Genomic DNA, 15,165 nt, shown 5'->3' on the forward strand with positions numbered 1-15,165 from the left:
CCTTCAGGTGCTAGGAGATTGTGTCCCAATCCTGCTCAGGTTCTTAGCAATTGTGCTAAAATACCTTTCGTTAGTGCCAGGTTTCATGGTAACCTTTTCTGCTCTAATAAGAATATTTGGTTACAATGAACAGTGCTAGGAGGGCATAATGGAGCAGGGAGTGGGCAGCGAAAGGGCAGGGAGTGGACAAATAGGGTCCCAGGAGGGGGACACGACCAGCAGTTGGTCCAGCGGTGGGCCCCAGTCTCATTATTTGTTTGTTTGTTTGTTTGTTTGTTTGTTTGTTTGTTTATTGAGTGAGTGAGTGAGTGAGTGAGCGAGCGAGCTGGTGCATGATGAGATATGGGGGAACACCATTTGGCATGCCACCTCATGTGTTAGGTCTTGGGCTAGCACTAGTTCTATGTACATACAAGTGTACATGTATAGGCTCTTCCATGTGATCAGGAACCCTGCAAGAAATGGAGTCCTGATCACGCACATACTCAGTGATTTTCAATCTTTTTCATCTTGCAAAACATCGACAAGGTGCTAAAATTGTCAAGTCACACCATCAGTTTTTTGACAATTGACAAGGCACACTGCACTGCAGCTGGGGGGCTCACACTCCCCAAAGGCCCTACTCATAAATGACCCTCCCACCAACTCCCGCAAAACAACCTGCAGCTCATTACTAGCACACCATATGCCACAGTACACTGGTTGAAAATAGCTGATATACTTGCTTACAGCAAGACAATCATACACATGTAGAGTTCACATTTTCTACTGAATGCACCTAAGGGGCAGGGGTGAAGCCCCATGGATTTAGAGCAGGCTCCTCCAAACCCTAGTCTGGGGGCTGGATCTGGGGTTTGTTGAAAGCCTTCTGCTCCATGAGAAGAGCTTACTGTTCCGCCTACGTGCGGCTCTTCTCTCGAGTTGATCTGGGCAGTGGAACACTCTGGACAGTCATGTCTGCCTGGTCATCCTATTGCACAGCCTTCTGGGATGCCAGGCAATAGATGCAACTGCCCAGAGACCTCCTCAAGGTATGGGAATATTTGTTCCCTTACCTCAGGGTTGCATTTTGGCTGGACCAGTGCTGGAAAGTTGGATAGGATTGGGCCCTTATGTCAGTGCTTCCCAAACTTGTTAGCACCAGGACCCACATTTTAAAATGACAATCTATCACTGGCTAGACTAAAAAAAAACCTTAGAAACAATATTTTTTTTATTATTAATCAATAATTAATTAATAATAATCAGGGTACTGTGCTCCCAAGGCTGCTAGAGACCTTACATATAGTTTGCGTGTACACATTTGCCAGACTCTCCCTAGAAATGGGAGTTCACAGACTGTTAGCCCAGTCAGTCAGTCCAGGGTACACAGAAGGTTGAACTAGAAAACAGGATGTGCAGTTACAGATTTCCAGTACACACAAAAGGCTGAAACTGGATTCACATGTGATTATACAGCATGCCAACTATTAGAGACAATGGAAAAATGTGACATTTTAATTTGGAGGTATGAAATTACCTCACATCACAGTTTAACATTCCAGCTAATGATTTTCTTCTGCAAACCAGGCAAAAGGTGCTTGCAAAGCATTTTTTTAAATCTTTCAAAAACTTTTTGCAATCCAAAAAAAATTGGCTTGCAACCCACTGGTTGGTCCTGACCAGTTTTGGAATCACTGACTTGGGTGATTTATATGAGATGGCATGTTAGGTGGTTCTTATCAGGTGCTTCTTGTCAGCAACTTATAGGAGATGGTCCCCCTACTGAGCCCAGCCATGATGTGCAGACTGCGGGCAGCCTGAGCCTGCCAAGGTCCCACACAACACTTAGGGACAACTTCTATCCAATTTTCCAGTGCAGGTGCAGCTGTGCCAATAGGGCATGCATTGCATCCTGTGGTAGGGAGGCAGTCAGAGAGGCCTCCTCAAAGTATGGGAACATTTGTTCCCTTACTTCAGGGCTGCATTGTGGCTTCACCGGTGCTGGAAAGTTGGATAGGACTGGGCCTTTAGGCTACAATCCTATCCACAGTTTCCCAGGAGTAAGTTCCATTGACTATAATGGAACTTACTTCTGAGTAGATATGCAGAGGATTGGGTTCTTAATTTCTTTTGTTTTTCAAAAAAACGGGGGTTGGGCTTCCAGATTTCTGGCTTCCTTCACCTTATTCCTTGATGTGTGGAGACTGCAGTCCTGCAGAGTACTGAGGGGATTGCAGTCTTCACTTGCTCAGGGGCACTGCCATCTACCCTTAGGACCTAATCCTAGGCATGTCTACTCAGAATGACATCCCATTATAGTCAATGGGGCTTACTCCCAGGAAAGTGTGGATAGGATTGCTGCCTTAGGCTACTTCTCATTATGGTCAATGGGGCTTACTCCCAGGAAAGTGTGGTTAGGATTGCAGCCTTAGGTTTGCCTTAGGCTGCAATGCCAGCCACACTTACCTGGGAGTAAGCCCCACTGAATAGAATGGGACTTGCTTCTGAGCAGACACGCACAGGCTTGGCCCTTGGTCAACCTGCTCCAAGGGTGACCTGGCACGGGGCGGGGGGGGGAAGGCTGAGGCACCCTGGCGGGCGCGGGCGCAAAGTACCCTAAGGAGGGTGCGGGCCAGCAGCCCCTTGGGCTTGTCGCCCGCAGTCTGGCTCGGGGCGGGGCGCGCGCCGGCGAGGCCCAGAAGCGTCGACACCGAGTAGTGCGAGAAGCCTGCGCTCTGCGCGCCCGCTTGCTCAGCGGCGCTGGTGGAGCTGCCGCTGCCGCCGCCGCTGTCGCGACGGGCGGAGCTGGTCGAGGCGGCAGCGGCCTCTGCCTGCTCCGAGGGCGGCTCCTTGGCGCCTGCCCGCGCGAGGAATCCGAACGGCAGCCCCAGGGAGGCCTTCTTCGCGGGAGGGTCCGGCATGGTGACCGACGCGCGGCCGCCCGCTGCTAAGGGGCGGCTGCAGCCTCTTCCATCCCGCCTCGCCGGGGACGCTCCCTGCGAGGCGCAGCGCCCTCGCCGCCGTGCAGCAGCGCAGCCCTGGCGGCTGACTTTCCCCTTCTCCCGCCGTGCGTCACAATCCGGCCCGCCGCCCGCGGTTGCCAGCACGACCTGCCTGCCCAGGCTGAAGCAAGCTCACCCCCCTCCAAGCCTATGCGTCTACTCAGAAGTAAGCCCCATTGAGTTCAATGGGGCTGACTCCCAGGAAAGCGTGCTTTGCATTGCAGCCGGAGAGGCCTCCCCAAACCCCAGAAAATCCATGTTCACACATGCAGGCACCTGCTTCAGCACTTTACTCTAGGGCGCTGTTTCTCAAACTGTGGGCCCTGGTTCCATTTCAGGTGGGTCCCCATTCATTTCAATGTGGATTTTATTTTTAATATATTAGACTTGGGAAGCACTGGACTCTTAATATAGCAAGTCTAATATATTAAAAATAAAATACACATTGAAATGAATGGGGACCCACCTGAAATGGGCTTATGACCCACAGTTTGAGAAACAGCGCACTAGAGTAAAATGCTTAAGCAGATGACTGCACCTTTTTACCGCTGGGACCCACTTTTAAAAATGACAACCTATTTCTAGACACAAAAGAGACCTAAAAAGAAATATTTTATTATAATTAATATACAATTAATAATCATATGGGGTCCTGTGCTCCTGAGGCTGCTAGACACATTACATATAGCATATGTGTGTGTAGACATTTGCTAAGATTCTCGCGAGAAGTTGACTCTCACAGAAGGACTGTCCCTCCAAACCTTTATAGACATTCTGGGGTACCCAGAAGGCTGAACTGAAGAGCAAGAAGTGCAGTTAGGGACTTCCAAGCCAGAGAAAAGGCTGAAACTGGGTTCACACCTATGGCATGCCAATTATTAGAGAAAATTAGAACATTTTAATTTGGAGGTATGAAGATTACCTCATATTGGCTAATGATTTTCTTTTGCAAACTGGGCAAGGGTGCTTAAAAAAACTTTTTTTTTTTAATGTTTCAAAACCTTTTTGTGACCCACCAAAAATCATGACCCACTGGTGAATCCTGACCCACAATTTAAGAAACACTACTCTAGTTTCTAAACCCATTGGTTCCCAAACATTTTCAACTGGCAGCTCCCTTGACCTACTGGGCTCCCCATTAGGGCTACAATCCTATACATCGGGGGTGCCCAAACCCCGGTCCTGGGGCCACTTGCGGCCCTTGAGGCCTCTCAATGTGGGCCTCAGGGAACCCCCAGTCTCCAGTGAGCCTCTGGCCCTCCAGACATTTGTTGGAGCCCGCTCTGGCCCAATGCAACTGATCTCAGCATGCGGATGACTGTTTGACCTCTCGCATGAGTTGTGGGATGTGGGCTGCTTGCTGTTTCATGTCTGTGATGCAGTAGCGGCAGCAAAGGAAAGGCCAGCCTTGCTTTGTGCGAGGCCTTTTATAGGCCTTGAGCTATCGAAAGTCCTTCATTCATTCATATAAGCCCATCTTTAATATATTCATTTATGTAAACTTATGTAAATTTATTCAAATTTTAAATGTAAATTAATTCTTTTCTTCCCCAGACCCCTGACACAGTGTCAGAGAGATGATGCGGCCCTCCTGCCAAAAACTTGGGACACCCCTGCTATACATTGTATAGGGTGGTGGGTTTTTCATGAGGATTCTGCAACTCCTCTGGCTGGTTTCCGCAGCTTCCTGGGGAACCACGGCTCACAGTCTGGGAAGTACTGTGGTCTAAACCAATTGCAGCATTCACAAAAACCCAAAGGTAGCCCTGGTGGATATCCCCATAATTGCCAAGCAATATACAACTGCTGCCTTTTCCCATCTCCAAGAACTCATGTTGAGTGGCTTTCTGTTTCTAAACTGGGGTAGGCAGTGGCTACATAGCCATAATGGCCAGTGATACCTCATCTGCTAGACTTTGTCTGATCTGGCTCCAGGTACTTGCAGGTACTGAAGAGGCTCCAGGTACTTGCAGAGAGCGTTGATCCAGAATCACAGTTTATCCAGAATTGGCGGATTCTGAGCCAACAGGTCCACCACTGATATGGTATTCTCCCTTAGACAACTGCAGGAGAAATGCAGGGAACAACGACAGCCACTCTTTATAGCCTTCATAGATCTCACGAAGGCTTTCGACCTGGTCAGCAGGGATGGCCTCTTCAAGATTCTCCCCAAGATTGGATGTCCACCCAGGCTCCTCAGCATCATCAGATCCTTCCACAAGGACATGAAGGGCACTGTTGTCTTCGATGGCTCCACATCAGACCCCTTTGACATCCGAAGCGGCATGAAGCAGGGCTGTATTCTTGCACCAACCTTGTTTGGGATCTTCTTCGCTGTCCTGCTGAAGCAGGCCTTTGGAACTGCAACAGAAGGCATCTATCTCCGGACCAGATCAGATGGAAAGCTCTTCAACCTCTCCAGACTGAGAGCAAAGTCCAAAGTCCAGCTGAAATGTCTGCATGACTTCCTCTTTGGCGACGATGCAGCTATCACTACCCACTCTGCCAAAGATCTCCAGCAGCTCATGGATCGTTTAGCAAGGCCAAGATTTTGGACTGACAATCAGCCTGAAGAAAACACAGGTCATGGTTCAGGATGTGGACTCACCTCCCTGCATTACAATCTCTGCACATGAACTGGAGGTTGTCCATGACTTTGTGTACCTTGGCTCAACGATCTCCGACACTCTTTCTCTCGATACCGAGCTAAACAAACGCATCGGTAAAGCAGCTACCACGTTTTCCAGACTCACAAAGAGAGTCTGGTCCAACAAGAAGCTGACGGAACATACCAAGATCCAGGTCTACAGAGCTTGCGTCCTGAATACACTTCTGTACTGCAGCAAGTCATGGACTCTTCACTCACAACAGGAGAGGAAACTGAATGCTTTCCACATGCGCTGCCTCTGATGTATTCTCGGCATCACCTGGCAGGACAAAGTTCCAAACAACACAGTCCTGGAACGTGCTGGAATCCCTAGCATGTATGCACTACTGAAACAGAGACGCCTGCGTTGGCTTGGTCATGTCGTGAGAATGGATGATGGCCGGATCCCAAAGGATCTCCTCTATGCAGAACTCGTGCAAGGAAAGCGCCCTACAGGTAGACCACAGCTGCGATACAAGGACATCTGCAAGAGGGATCTGAAGGCCTTAGGACTGGACCTCAACAAGTGGGAAACCCTGGCCTCTGAGCGGCCCGCTTGGAGGCAGGCTGTGCAATGTGGCCTTTCCCAGTTTGAAGAGACACTTGGCCAACAGTCTGAGGCAAAGAGGCAAAGAAGGAAGGCCCATAGCCAGGGAGACAGACCAGGGACAGACTGTACTTGCTCCCAGTGTGGAAGGGATTGTCACTCCCGAATTGGCCTTTTCAGCCACACTAGACGCTGTTCCAGAACCACCATTCAGAGCGCAATACCATAGTCTTTCGAGACTTAAGGTTGCCAACTACATGTCTGATCTGTTAAAACCTTTAAGCTACTGCCCATCACCACATCCTAGGGCAGCCACTTTCCATTAAAACATTATGCAAAGGTAACCCTGGAGGGTGTGGTCATTTAAACTTAAAAGAAAGCATTACAGAGCTGTACAGGGTTTGAGTTTTTGTTTGGTTATTTTCCTAATTTACCTTCATTTTTAAAGTTTGTTTGAAATCTGCAGGGATTGCTGACCAGTTTCTTTCTTCTTTCTTAAGTAGGTCCTGAGCAGCTTGGCTGCAGTGAGTTGAAGGGATGTTGCAAGTGTCTTCTGTAGTGCCTGTTGAAAAGATGCATTTTGGCATGGATACATTTTATTAAATTTGTTGCAGGCTTTGGTGTTTCTATCTTGCCTATATTGATGAACTGAGAATGGACCTAGACGGATGACTTGTTTCAATATCTTGGGCCCAAATCCTAACCAACTTTCCCACACTGACATAAGCTGTGCCAATGGGGCATGTGCTGCCTCCTACAGTTGAGGTGGCAGTCACGGAGGTCTCCTCAAGATAAGGGAATGTTTGTTTCCTTACCTTAGAGCTTGATTGCCCTTACCTCAGTGCTGGAAAGTTGGTTAGGATTGCGCCCTTAGCCACATAAGAGGCCTGTTGCTAGAATGGAGTCTGCAAGAAACAATAGATTACACAAAAATGCTTTATACTGAGTGTCATAATCTGCAGCCAACTTTGTTGGAGCTCTGAGTTCTAGTATTATGAAAAGAGAAAGAAGTTGTATAGTTCACCTCCACACCCTGCATAATTTTGTAAACTTCTACTATTCCCACCCCATCATTCTTTCTCCTTGACTGTTGGTGGACAGATAGGATAGGGTATGGTGGACAGGGTCTGACTGGGTAGAAAGCTTACTTCGTGGCCTGCATTTCATGAAGCTGGTGTGGAAGCAATCTCATATGTATGGCAGTTGCGTGATGTGTGTGAGGTGAAATGTCCTTCTCAGGGCTACTCTGGTTACTTTCTAAGTGCAGATTTTCTTCTGGATAAAACTTTTTAGTCCTTCTCTGGGCAGCAGCTGCAAAATTCTACCTTTCATGAAAATAACAGGACTAAACCACTGTCTATTGAAATACAAAACATAACAAACAATCCACTTGAATGAAGGTGAATTCAAATATTCATCCTGAACAGAGGTCAGTTTATAATCTTGTGCTTGGCAGTGCTCTACAATGTATTTATATGCAGCTTTTCTTATGCTCAAAAATTTGAAACTACAGGTGGAGCCTGTTTATTCGTGGAATTTCTATCTGTGAATCTAGCTTAACGTGGGTCCCCAGGACCTGTGTGGAGCTGGACTTGGCCCCACCTGAGCCCTCCAGAAGCTGTGCTTCAGTCACCTCCAGAGAAGTGGGTCTCCCAGTCTTTCAGGGGCCTTTCTGAGGCCCGTGGAGGACACACGCAGCCTCCCAGGCCTCAGAATAGCTACGAACTTGACTGAAGGAAGGCTCCAGTTGCATTCAGAGCTCAATGGACCCTGAATTTCAGGTGACTTCATTTCACATGAAATTTGGTATTCGCGAGGGTTCCAGGAACGGAGTCCTCTTGAATAACAAGGGTCCACCTGTATAGAGTGCACATAATAAAACGTTTGAGTAAAAAAAAAAAAAAATTAAGTCCCCAACTGAGCAAAAATCCCAGTCAGTCAGAACCTTTAGATAAGGATCACTTAATAACCTCATGTTCATTACTATAAAAGTATGATTTTAGCAGATATCCTAATCTCATGCAACAAGACTATATACGAAGGAGAATGGTCCAGCATGTGGCCTGCGAGACTGGTTCTTGCGGCCCTCGGGTGGCATCCAACCCCCCACTGCGTGGCCACCCTGCTCACCAGGTGCTCCGCATGCTGGGGAAGGGAACTCTCATGAGACAGGCCGGCCTTGTGAGAGCTCCCCAGCATGCTGCGCTCCACTCCTGCTAACGAGCACAAAGGCAAGCATCTTTGCGCTCGTTAGCTGAGTGGGGCAGGGCATGCCAGTGGCATCATTAGGGAAGTGCAGACCTTACCTGGTGACGCACTTCGGGGGGGGGGGCGGTGACACCACTACTGGCCAAAATTGTGAAAATCTTGGTATTTTTGAACAATACCATCATGTTACGTATCTTTTGATGGGAATTTAATACAAAATGCAATGAAACAAACTGTATTGAAATATCTGTATTCTGTCAAAAGTTGTGGCCAAATAACCAGAAACAAAATACACAACTGCCTTTTGTAATAAAAAGTGGATCTTCTTAACTCAAAACTGACCAATGAGACTGCTTGTTCTGAGACCCAATGAGGTATAATGACACCTCATTGACTCAGCAGGGAACCCATAAGGTCAGCTCTCATTTCCATGTATCAGAGCTAGTACTGGAATTCTTATTCAGTTGTTCGAGTTTCATCAAGTTGGCCACTGTTCTTTTATTGGTTACAGATTTGTTGGGTGATCTGTACTGTCATATATTCAGTTAAATAAATAAATTGAATGGGGGTGACACCATGCCTTGCAATGCTACTGCACTGAGGCTGCGCATTGGATATTGTAATTTATTCTGTATGGTCTAGTATGGGAGGAGGTCATAATGCAGGTGACACGAAGAGGTCTCACTCCAGGTGCCATGCACGTAGTGACACCTCGCCTGTAGGTGGCGAAGCGGCCTTTTCTTTTTCATGAGGGCTGAAAAAGTTTGTGGGCAGCTCTGGCCCTGCCTTTGCAGAGCCTCCTAGGGCTGGCCAGGAGCCTAGACTTAAGGGGTGCCTTGATGCTTTGAGTGACACAGAATAGGGGCCCTTGTGCACACGTTTTGTGAGCCAGGTGCTGGAGGGGCACCCGCTTCCCAAGTGGCCAGAGTTACAGTAACAGGATTCTTTGCAGAGAGGGAAAAAAAAAAAAAACTTTACTGTGTCAAGGAAGAACACAAACACAAGACTCATGGTCCTGGAGGTGGTGGTCCTGCAGCTCCACAAGGGTTCCTGGTGCTTCCTTGAGGTCCGCTAAGTCTTGTTGGAGAGGAGTGGGGGATGAAGGAAGGGGAAGGATGGGGTGCAACAGGAAGGAGCAGCTAGAGTCAGCCGGGGCAATGGCATTCCTGTTCCTGGAGGTAGCAAGAGAGAATGGGGCCATGAGCCCAGGAGGCAGGGCTGAGGTGGCAGCAATGAGGGGGCCTTGAAGAGCCCCTGCAAGAGAGGAAGAGGAGGATTTGGCCTCCTGTGTAGCCTGTTCGCACTTGAAGAAGTCAGAAGGGAGCGTAAGGAGCACCACTGGCACCTTAAGAGCCTCTCAGCTCTAGCTGCTCCTCCTCGCCCCTGCGCTGGACCTCGGCACAGGCAAGACAGCTCCAGACATGGTAGAACTGCAGGCTAATGGTCCTGGACGGATTGGAGGAACTGCTCGGAGGTCTTGCACACCTTCAACTGTGCAAGGAAGGAGTGCCTGACTTGGGGAGGGGGGCTGGTGGGTGGTCCCACAAGGCCAGATCTGCTGCTGTTCTGGGCTTGAGCACCCCAATGGTGTCTCAGGTGGAGCAGGGTAGGCCATGAGGAGCCATGCTACTGATGCTCCGGGATGTACTGGCCCTGTAATTTATTCAGGGCCTCCAGATGGTGCTGCAGGGGATCCATGCCAAGGGGGAACTTTGCTGGAAGAGCCTCCACTCGAGGGGTCAGAAGGGGCAGAGCCACTTCCGGGGAAGGGTGAGTGCCAACATGGGTGGGGGTTTGGAAGCTGGAGAAGAAGCTGGGGTGCAGGTACAGACATTTTCAGAACCGCCTGCAGGCAAGAGATGGGCAGGGATCCACAAAGTTGCCTGGCAGCCCAACCTGCCTGACTTGGGGGATAGTGGCTGGTCCAGGACGGCCAGATGCACTGCCACTCTGGGCTTGAGCACTGGCAGTGCTTGAGGCAGGGGAGGCCACAAGGAGCTGCGGTACTTACAGTCCTGGATGTACTGGCCCTGAAATTCATTCAGGGACTTCAGCCTTTGCTGCACAGGATCCATGCCAAGTGGGGTCTCTGCTGGGAGTGTCACTTCAGGGTAGGGGGAGAACCAACACAGGCTGTGGTTCAGAGTTCGGAGAAGCTCAATGGTGGCACAGATGTATCTGTGACCGCCTGCAGGAAAAAAATGGGCAGGGATCCAGGAAGTGGCCTGGGAACCTGACCTGCTTCTCCTGAGCACATCCAGGGGGACTTCTGGGAAGGTGACCCAAACAGATAGTGGGTTGAGAAAGGGGAGGCTTCTCCCAGCACATGCCACTCACCAGTTTGCACCTCCTTGTCCTCCTCGGGCAACCTGCAGAGCAGAACAGAGGTATCCTCAGGAAGCAGGCCGGGGGGGTTGGTTGGTAGAGACCATGAGAGGGCTCCTCTTGCCCTCCCTCCCTCCAGCTTCAGTGCATGTGAAGCCAAACGTGGTTCTAGCCTGTCACAAGCCATTCATGTGACTCTGCTGACCTTGGCAGGTCTGCAGATTGCATGGCCTGCACTCCCCTTCAAGTTCCTTGGGCACATTTTGCTAGATCTTCTCTTGCTCAAGGAACACACAGGGAGAGGGATGATTGGCTAGCTCCCTGTGCCAACATGAGCCCACCTTCACCCCCACAGCAGTTTTTCCACTTTAACAAGTGTTGACTTATTTTTAACAAGGCAAGACACAGACTTCAAGTAACACATCCTGTGTAAAGGTGTTCAAGTAAAGATCTCACCTTAAAGCATCAAGGCAAACAGACACAACTGGCAGTCAGTTTACCAGGCTATTGGCCTTTTGACTGTGGAAGGAAGATGGCCCCACCCAATGGGAAAACACAGGCCACACTTCTGGGGCAGGCTCCAACCACATTCAGCCTGCCTGACCCAATCTGAAAACACAAGGAGCATTTCGGGGCTCAAAAGAAGGAGACTCACCCTTCATCTGGTTCATGGCAGGCCCTACAAGGAGGAGGAAAAAGTGACATGAGCCTTGTAGAAGTAACAGTGGTTGGTTTGGTGCATGCCACAAGACCTTTCCTGGTCTGGGAGGGGCACACAGAGCAAGACCTCCTCTAAGCTGGCCCTGTGACTGCTGAAGGGGAAGGAGAAGCACCTGTGGGCTTAGTGCCCAGGGCAAGGTCACCAGAGTGGGGGAATCTTGCTTAAAACAGCCACAGACAGTCCCACCCTGCCCCGCCTCACCCCACACCCCTCATCCCAGCCTTTACCTGCAGTTAACGAAGGAAAACAAGCAACCCATCGCCAAAGAGGAGGCTGCTATTGACGTGTTCTCCCTTTTGCTGCTGAGGCCAGCACTGAGCCTCCTACAGAACCCAGGGGGGTGTCTAGGTAACCAAGAATACAGAATTCCATAGCTCTTGTGATGTTACAGTTGCTGGCAAGGAGAATCCAGTGGCATTTTTAGGGGGCGAGGGGGATGCAGACTGCACTGGGTGACGCACTAAGTGGTGTGTGTGACACCACTCTTGGCCAAAATTGTGAAAGCTTAGTATTTTTGAATAATATCATGTCATATATCACTTGGTGCAGAATTTCATGCAGAATGCAATGAAACAAATTGCACTGAAACTTCTGAATTCTATCAATGTCAGTATTCTACCATTTTGTGCTAGCAGTCTGGAATGACTCCGAAGGGGAGGGGCTGCTTGCATACCATAGTGTCGTACCCTGCCCGAAGGTCAGCGCCAGTTGGTAGACAGGGCTGGGTCTGTCCAGTGCCGCTGAAACCAAATAAGCAAGACACTGAAAGGTGGAAGGCTATGAAGGCTGTTTATTGTTTTAGCAAGGCATGCCTGTGGCCTCTGGGAGGCTCAGCTCAAATCCAGAAGGCACTCTTCAGAGGAGTGGGATACTTTTATACATTTTAGTCCAATTAAAATTAATTGACAGGTCTTCTTATTAACATCATTAAAAGAGAGCAGTATAACACGAATACTTAAAGACAGGTGTGAAAGCTGATATGACTTCATAAGATAATTTCTTGGCAGAACTTACTCATCCCTCATTAGAATGACCTGGTTCCAGCAGCCTATCTTATCTCTTAGTAAAGCACTGTGGGGTCCTCTGCAAACTTCTGCAAAGCAAAGGCTTTTAACTTCTTTTAACAGTTTTACTCAAATCAAGCAGTTCTGGTTCCCTATGGCCTTCTTCTATTTCATTTGCAATTCAAACAAAGAGTCTCCAAAAGCAGAAGTTTCCCTGGTACTTTTCCACTTTGTCCCTCTCGTCTTCTCACCATCTCCTTACTTTCAAAGGGGGAGTAGCCTTGTCTCACTTTGACTTGTTCAAGGATGCTTGCTTTTCTAATTAAAATGTGTGCTGTCTTCTAAAGTTCATCTCTTGCAGGTGTCTTGTTGTTAGCTAGTGAGACACTTTGTAAGTTTGCCAAGAAACATTGCCAACTGATAGGACTACCTTGACATTTTAGCAGAGCTGTTAATTTTTAAGCTTTCCCTAAGTTCATGCTTTCCCTGTCTCCTTCTTTCCTTCTCTCCCCCCCCCCCCTTACACTGTATTGATGGTTGCTACAGGTTTGGCTATCTTTTCTTGGGAGGGGGTCTGAGACAGGTAAGCAGATATCAAGCAAGGTGCCATGCAAAACTTAGTGCTTTGCACCCTCTCTAGCTACACTACTGCTTTGGAGAAGGAGAAGCTGGAATAGTGCAGCAGGGAGAATGAAAGGCCCTGCCACACTTACCTCAGCTTTGAGCCTGCTGAATGACTTTGGCAGGCTCAGAATGTGGAATTGGCAGTGACATCATCATGTCACCACCAATTACTGCTGGGTTGGGCCACATTGGCCCAGCCAGGATCATGAATGGGTCATGTGCCCCCCACCCCGCTGTCCAAAGTTAGACTGCCCTGGGATACATATTTTGTTTGTTCTATGGAACACCATGACTTGGAAGCATGTTTTAGAAGCCTCCCTTAAGAGAATGGGAATTTGAGTCAGGTGACTCAGGGCATAATCCTAACCAGGTCTACTCAAAAGTAAGTCCTATTTTGTTCAATGGGACTTACTCTCAGGAAAGTGTGGTTAGGATTGCAGCCTCAGTCTTGAGTTGTGAAAATGCATGGACTTGTGAGTTGAGCACAGGGAAGACTCAGAAAAACACTTGAGTCAGGGGCCCCGACTCGCATTCCACTCTGATGACATGAGCCAACGGACATAGGTTGAGCTTCCTCTCTCTTGCATGAAAAACCTCTGTGTTCATCCTGGAAGCTGTTTTTTTGCATGTGCGAGCTCCAGCACCAGCAGCTAGCAGGGTATGCTATGTTCAGAGATGGGCTGGGAGCAAAAGAGTGGAGCACAAAGGTTAATTTTTTTTGTTTGTGCTACAAAAAAATTGGCTAGGTCTTGTGATGCAGCACCTGTTGCAGTTTCACTGTAAAATATATCTGTTTGTGCTTGATACTGTAAACAACCCAGACAGCGAGATGCCAGCAGCAGCCTTCTCTGCACTCATTGGATGGAGGATGTACCTCTGGGAGAGGGACGAGGACAGAAGGAGCTGTTTTTCCCCATAGGAACAAGTGGGTTTTGCAAGGAGGAGCGGCAGGAGGTGGCCATAAGGTGCACCCCTTATGGCTCATCGTTGAGTTGAGTCACAGGAGGGTGGTGACGCATGATTTGAGTTGTGCCGCGCTGGTCTTTCTCATCCCTGCCCTATAGGACATATAACATATGTATGGCCCTCAGTGATGGAATCAGGAAGTGAGTCTCATTGAACTAACAGAATTTATTCTTCATGCTGTAAACCTGTTAAGTGTTCTCAGAATTTAAAAAATGATAGTTTTTGTGTTTAAATATGGGCATGAACAATTTGGGCAAAGCATCACACTTTTATAATATGTTTATTTTAAAAAGTGTATAAATCCTAAAATTCTAATATCAGTTCAACTACAGGTGTGCGCCACTTAGCAGCAGGGATACATTCTCCAATCCCCGTTGTTATGCGATTAAGTCATTAATTGGACTGAACATTCAGTCCAATCTCTTGCCTTAGTTGTGTAAACAGACACTCCCTGCCAGACACTAGCTGGCTGTGCAGGCTACTGGAGATAGGTTGCCTCTTCTTTGCATTAAGAGCCTCTCTGTTGTGTAAACAGACACTCTGCTGTAGGCTGTGGGAGATGCAATTGCCTCATTAAGAGCATCTTTATTGTGCTTTGACCACCGTCATATATGTGATCCATTGTTAAGCAGCGCACGCCTGTACAGTCTTCCAAATATGAGGCAAGTTAAGTAAAACAGTGAATTTTTTTTATTTGCAGCCAAGTTCAAATTATACAATGTTGTGCAAGAGGTAGATGTATAATACACTTATTTTGAAAACCAGTCTGAATGTTAACAGTGATTTGGATTGTACCATAAAGCACAAGAATTTCAGAACCACTTGTGCACGTTCCTTATAACTAGTTCTTAATTTTTAACAAACACTTTGTATAAGTGCACTGCACCAGGAGGAACCTATTCAAACACCACGTTAAATCAGAGAACACTTATTTAAGCAAAATTTGGCTGTGATTTAAAACAATATATTTGTACATTCTACTGAAATCCACAATAAGTACTTCAAAGCAGTGTATTATGGACTGAGGCATTAACTGATTTATATTCCTGTTCAAGTGGATTTAGAGTTAATTTGTACAATATATACTGTATGAGCTTATACAGTAAATGTCAGTGGTCTTATGCGATGATCACAATGCA

Source organism: Tiliqua scincoides, chromosome 1 (assembly GCF_035046505.1).
Source record: "Tiliqua scincoides isolate rTilSci1 chromosome 1, rTilSci1.hap2, whole genome shotgun sequence".
In the NCBI taxonomy this organism is placed as follows: Eukaryota; Metazoa; Chordata; class Lepidosauria; order Squamata; family Scincidae; genus Tiliqua; species Tiliqua scincoides.